The sequence below is a fragment of the Arvicanthis niloticus genome, chromosome 11 (genome assembly GCF_011762505.2).
Source record: "Arvicanthis niloticus isolate mArvNil1 chromosome 11, mArvNil1.pat.X, whole genome shotgun sequence".
Classification (NCBI taxonomy): Eukaryota; Metazoa; Chordata; class Mammalia; order Rodentia; family Muridae; genus Arvicanthis; species Arvicanthis niloticus.
In genome coordinates this window covers 17,294,670-17,300,669 of record NC_047668.1, presented here as the reverse complement: position 1 = coordinate 17,300,669, position 6,000 = coordinate 17,294,670, and positions in this window count along the sequence as shown.

Here is a 6,000-nt window from a genome sequence, read left to right as displayed (position 1 = left end):
CCTCTGAACCGTGTTTATTTGCCGGGAGCCAAACTCAGGAAATTACCTGCTATTCTAGAAAGACTAGTCAGTACAAGGTTAAGAAAGGACGTTCACAAGTCTCAGAACCCAGGAACTTAAAGAATGTCTGGCATTTCCTTGGAGCTGGTTATGACAGAAGGATGGTCTAGGGCAATAAGGTTATGACAGTGGGATGGTCTAGGGCAATAAGGATTCCATAGTAGGATAGCCCTAAGCAATGACCCTCTCCCAAACTTCCCGGTTTGCTGTGTCTTTATAACCTGCCCCCAAAATTAAAGTTTCAGAGCTTGATGAGAACCCCAGACTTGCTCTCATTCTTTGTGTCTCTTGTCCTTTCATTCTTTCGCCCCCTTCCCTAAGGTCTCGTCGAGGGCATTTATTAACTCCTGTTATTTTATTGTGGTGATTTTTTTTCTGGTCTTTGTTGGTTACCTATTCTGGTATTATTTACTCCTTGTTTCTTTTGAGAACCTTTCTTCAGACTGAAGTGTTTCTTTATCTGTAGAGCTGACTTAGTGAATATAAATCTTTAAATTTGCTTTTATCACAAAACATTTTTCTTACTCCTTGAATTATAACTGATGGTTTTCCTGGGTATAGTAGTCAGGGGTGGTAACTATGGTTGGTCACTCAGAGCTTTTAGACCATCTGTCCAGGCCTTTTTGTCTTTCACTCCACTGAAAAACCTGGTGTTATTCATTCTAATAGGCCTGTCTTTATATGTGACTTGGTCTTTATCCTGGGCAGCATTTAATCTTTTTTTTTCCTGCACATTTAGTATCTTGATTATTATATACTATGTGGAGATCCTTTTTTGGTCCTATATATTTAGTGCTCTGAATGTCTCTGGAATCTTGATAAACATCTTTCTTTAGATCTGGAAATCTTTCTTCTGATACTGTTGAAAACATTTTCTGAGCCTTTGATCTGGGGTGGGTTTATTTTCCTCTACCTACTGTGTTTGGCCGTTTCACAGTGTCTCAGACTTCCTGGATGTGTTATGCCTGGATTTTTAAATTTTTCATATTTCTTTTTTGACTAAGTGATCCAATCATTTTACTGGCTCAAGACCTAATATTCACTGATCTCCTTATCCAAATGTTGGTGTTGCTTTCTTCTGGGTTTTTTATTTGATTTCCTTGAGTTTTTCATTTTGAGTTTTATTTCAATTTGTCTTTTCTACAAAGATTCCATTTCTTTGTTAAGTTCTATTTACATATCTTAACTGTTTTGTTTTATTTAACAATTTTATTTCCATATTCCTCATTCAGTCATTTATTCATATTCTCTTTGAAATCCTTGAATACATTTTTTTTTTTTTTCAAGACAGGGTTTCTCTGTGTAGCTCTGACTGTCCTGAAACTCACTCTGTAGACCAGGCTGGCCTCGAACTCAGAAATCTGCCTGCCTCTGCCTCCCAAGTACTGGGATTAAAGGTGTGTACCACCACCGCCCAGCCTTGAGTACATTTATAATTGCTATTTTTGTATGATTTTTCCCTCTATAAAGTTTTTTATTATTCATTAGTTGAGATTTCTACCAGCGGGGCATATGAAGACTGAAGTGGCTACCTCCTGTAGCCAGTGAAACTTCTAGGAGGGAGAAGGACATCAACCCACCCACAAAACCTTCAGCCTAAATCGTCCTACCTACAAGATGCACAGGGATAAAGTCGCGCAGAAATTGGGGGAATAACCATCCTATGACAGACCCAACTTGAAACACATCCCATGTAAGATAGCCAGTCCCTGACACTATTAATGATACTGTTGTTGTGCTTGAAGACGGGAAACTAACATAACTGTCTCCTGAGAGGCTTTCTCCAGCAAGGTGTGGAGACAGATGCAGAGACCCGAAATATTTGGGAGGTCCTGGTTGCTGGAAGAGGCATTTCATCTTACTTGTTCTTCTTTGTATTTTTATAGTGGGACTTAAGCATTTGGAGTGAGAATACTTACAGTGTTTCATGTTGTGGAGCTCTGGAGATTGCCTTTGTTGGGTAGGTGTTTGAATTTTTGTTTGCTGTTAACCCAACCTATCAGGTTGTAGACCAGCTGTATGATACTGGGTTTTCAGACTGTGGTAAGATGGAATGTCAAACCTTTATTTACATTTCCCTGTTGGCTACCAATATTGAGCACTTTTTACGATGTGTATTAGTCACTCATGTTTCTTTTGAGAACTCTATTCAGATCCATAGCTTGTTGTTAATGGTTTTCTTGATGCTTATTTTTTTAAATATAAACTATACTTTTAGTATTCTGTCTAAACTCCACCTCCACAGTTACCTGGCAACAGCCAGGTATGCTCCTCCCCACAATTACCTGGCAACCGCCAGGTAGGCCTGACCCACTATAAAAGGGGCTGCTTGCCCCCTCCTCACTCTCTTACTCTTAATCTCTTACCTTCTCTCTTACCCTCTTGCCTCTCTCTCTCACGTGGTCATGGCCGGCCTCTACTTCTCTACTCCTCTGCTTCTCTGTCTCTGTCTCTGTCTCTGTCTCTGTCTCTGTCTCTCTCTCTCTGTCTCTCTCTCTCTGTCTCTCTCTCTCTCTCTCTCTCTCTCTGGCGGTCTCTCTCTCGCTCTCTCTATTTCTCTCTGCTTCTACTACCCTCCTGGCTCCCCTCCCCATGCCCTCAATAAACTATTCTATACTATACTGGTGTGTGGCTGGTCCCTCACGGGAAGAGATGCCTCTGCATGGGCCCACTGAGACATCCCCTTCCCCATACCTCTCCACACACCCACAGAACATACTCTCTTTATCTTTTTATAAACACTTCAATACTCTTTATTGGTGTGTGTGTGTGTGTGTGTGTGTGTGCATATGCATGTCACAACACACATATGGAGGTCAGAAGACAACCTTGTGGAGTTGGTTCTCCTGAAACATTCATGTGGGTTCTGGGGACTGAACTCAGGTCTCTAAGCCTGCATCTTCAAGCACCGTTGTCCTCTGAACCATCTTGTCAGCCTCTGATGCTTATTTTTTAAATTCCTTATATATTCTAGATAGTAATTCTCAATCAGATATGTAGCTAGCTAGGATTTTTCTCCCACCTTGTACACTGCTTCTTCACTTTATTAACTCTTTATTGTGCAAAAAGAAGTCTTTAATTTTATGAGCTCTGATTTTCATCTATTAAGCTGACTTGATCAGCAACTAGAGTCCTATCTTGAAAGTCCTTATCTGGGCTGGAGAGATGGCTTAGCCGTTAAGAGCACTGACTGCTCTTCCAGAGGTCCTGAGTTCAATTCCCAGCACCCACATGGTGGCTCACAACCATCTGTAATGGGATCTGATGCCCTCTTCTGGTGTGTCTGAAGACTGCAAGTGTACTCACATATATGAAAAATAAATAAATCTTTAAAAAAAAAAAAAAGAAAGAAAGAAAGTCCTTATCTGTAGCCATATGGTGTATTGTACTCCTGACTTTTTCCTGTAGCGGTTTCAGAGTTTTGGGTTTTACATTAAGGTATTTGATTTACTTAGAGTTGATTTTCCTGCAGGGTGAGAGGAAGGAGTCTAGTTTCATTCTTTTACACATAGATATCTAGTTTCCCCAGAACTAGTTGATGTCTTTTATGCAATGTGTACTCTTAACATCTTTGTCAAAAACAATGTAGCCATATGAGCTCTATGCTATGATCGATCTGCATGTCTATTTTGTGTCAAGCTAACTTTTTATCGATGGCTCTGTAATATAACTTGAAATGCCTTCAGCATTATAATCTTCACTCATGACTGCTAAATCAATGTGTACTATATTGTTCCTGTGAATTTTAGATTTTTTTTTTCTATTTCTGTAAAGAAAGGCACTAAAATTTCAGTTGAGAGCATACTATATCCATAGGTTGATTTTGGTTTTATGCTCATTTTCAAAATATTGATTCTTCTGATCAGTGAGTCTGGGAATCTATATTAGTTATTGTTTTATTATTGTGATAAAACACCATCACCAAAGCAACTTATGGGAAGAAGGTTTCCTTAGAGCTAACATCCTGCTGAGCCCAGTGTACCTCTGGTGTGAACAGAATGACACGGTTCCTGTCCCTGGGAAAAGGCCCCAGTGTGAGCCTCCACGAGTGTCAGTGGCTGTCATGGGTGTAAGGCTTGTCTGTTTAATAATGTACATATTTTCACATTCCTCCCAAGAATGTCCTCCCTGTTATTAATGACTCCATAAGAATTAGAGTCCAGGAGTCCAGGGTATAACTATGTCTCTACAAAACAGTAAATGCTGGGACCTTCAGGACAGCCTTTAAGGCTATGGGAAAGAGCACTAAATACATGAGTTCAAAATATAGATAATTTTTCAGTTATGGAAAATATAACAATGCAATATGAATTATGATGGGCTTCATGAATCTAAAGGAACAAAGGCAGCTGCACTATGAGCCAGCTTGTCAGAAAGATACAAAGGCAGGCAGATTCCTGAGCAAGGTATGGACCAGGTATGGTAGAAACACTAATTTCAGGGCAAAATCCCACACAAGTAGCTTATCGCTTCTGCTGTACAGAGGCGGGCAGATCTCTGAGTTCTTTTGCAATGTTAAAAGAAACTGTGTGCTTGCTGTTTCCTAAGAATAAAAGGGCTGGGGTCACAGGATGCTGATTCATAGGTTTATCAAAAGGAAACCAGAAGTAAATGACTGGATTGATAGGTAAAATAAAAGACTGGACCTGTGTTCTGGGGAGATGAGCTATCCAGAGAATTTTTTAGGATAAAAAGAGAGAACTGCTTGGAGAACTGACAAACACATGGACACACACACACACAGCAACACAAGTTGTTAGCTCAGATCCACGATTTGACTTTGAGTCATTCTTTTCGATGTTCCCAGATACCCCTTCTCTCAGAACCCCTCTCTAAGCCAAGGCTGGTCTTTGACAACATCCCAAAAAGCTAGCATGCATAATGGCAAAGACAGGCCTGACAGCAGGCAGCAGGCAGCAGGCATGGCCATTGGAGCTGGTGCCTGGTAGAAGGTGGAAACTGAGAGTTCACACTTCAAACCTCAAGCAGGAAACAGAGAAAAGTGGGGATGGCAGAAAGCTGTTAAGCAGTAAAGCCTGTCTCCAAGAATATACCTCTTCCACACATCCTAAACCTACCCAAGTGGTACCATCAATTTAGCATCAAGTGTTCAGATATCCAAGAGTATAAGGGATATTTAGCAACCAAACCACCACATTCCACTTGTGATTGCCATAGTCTTGTGGCTATAACATAATGCAAAAAGTTGCCTTCCAGGAACAGAAATGCTTTATGCTCTCTTTTGCAAGTTGGAAGCTTAACTGCGTGGTACCATATCCTGAGGGAATCCTTTGCTTTATTCCAGTGGAGATCTGGCTTCTTCTCAGTGGTGCTCATCCCCTTAAGAAGGACAGCCTCTTCTCAGGCATAAGCTTTGACTATAGCATTAATCTTGCCAGTGTCTTATTTCTCTCCAAAATGTACATTTTGTTATTCTTTTCTGGCCCCTTTTTTTTTCTTTTTCATTGTAGACCTACATATAAGTGATTACTAATAACCACACAACAGAGTCAGTAGTGGGATGTCTTGAAATCTCCTTTGTCAAGGGAAGTAGTGTAGCCTCCCAGCAGCCACGGACAAACTGGGTTCACCTGAAAGGAGGGCTGGACATGAAAAGGAGACAGAAGGGTGAGAAAATCATGGAGCCAAGACAAAGTTCTCTGACCAAGGCTCAAAGTTTAATATTCAGCATATGCATATATATATATGGCACTGAACCCATCCTTGGTTTCAGCTGGATTAAGTTGCAAAGCAGGCTCAGCAAGCAGTGTCTTCTAAGTTCTTGCAGGAAGCTGTAAGTGTAAACAAAGCAGATGACTTCCCCTAAGTGTTAAGGTCCTATGTGGCAAACAAGGTCTGTTCTGTCTGCTCAAGGCTGGGAAGGGTACAAATTAGTCCATTACTTGAAAATTTAGCCTCATGTAACATCTTGGGAAACAC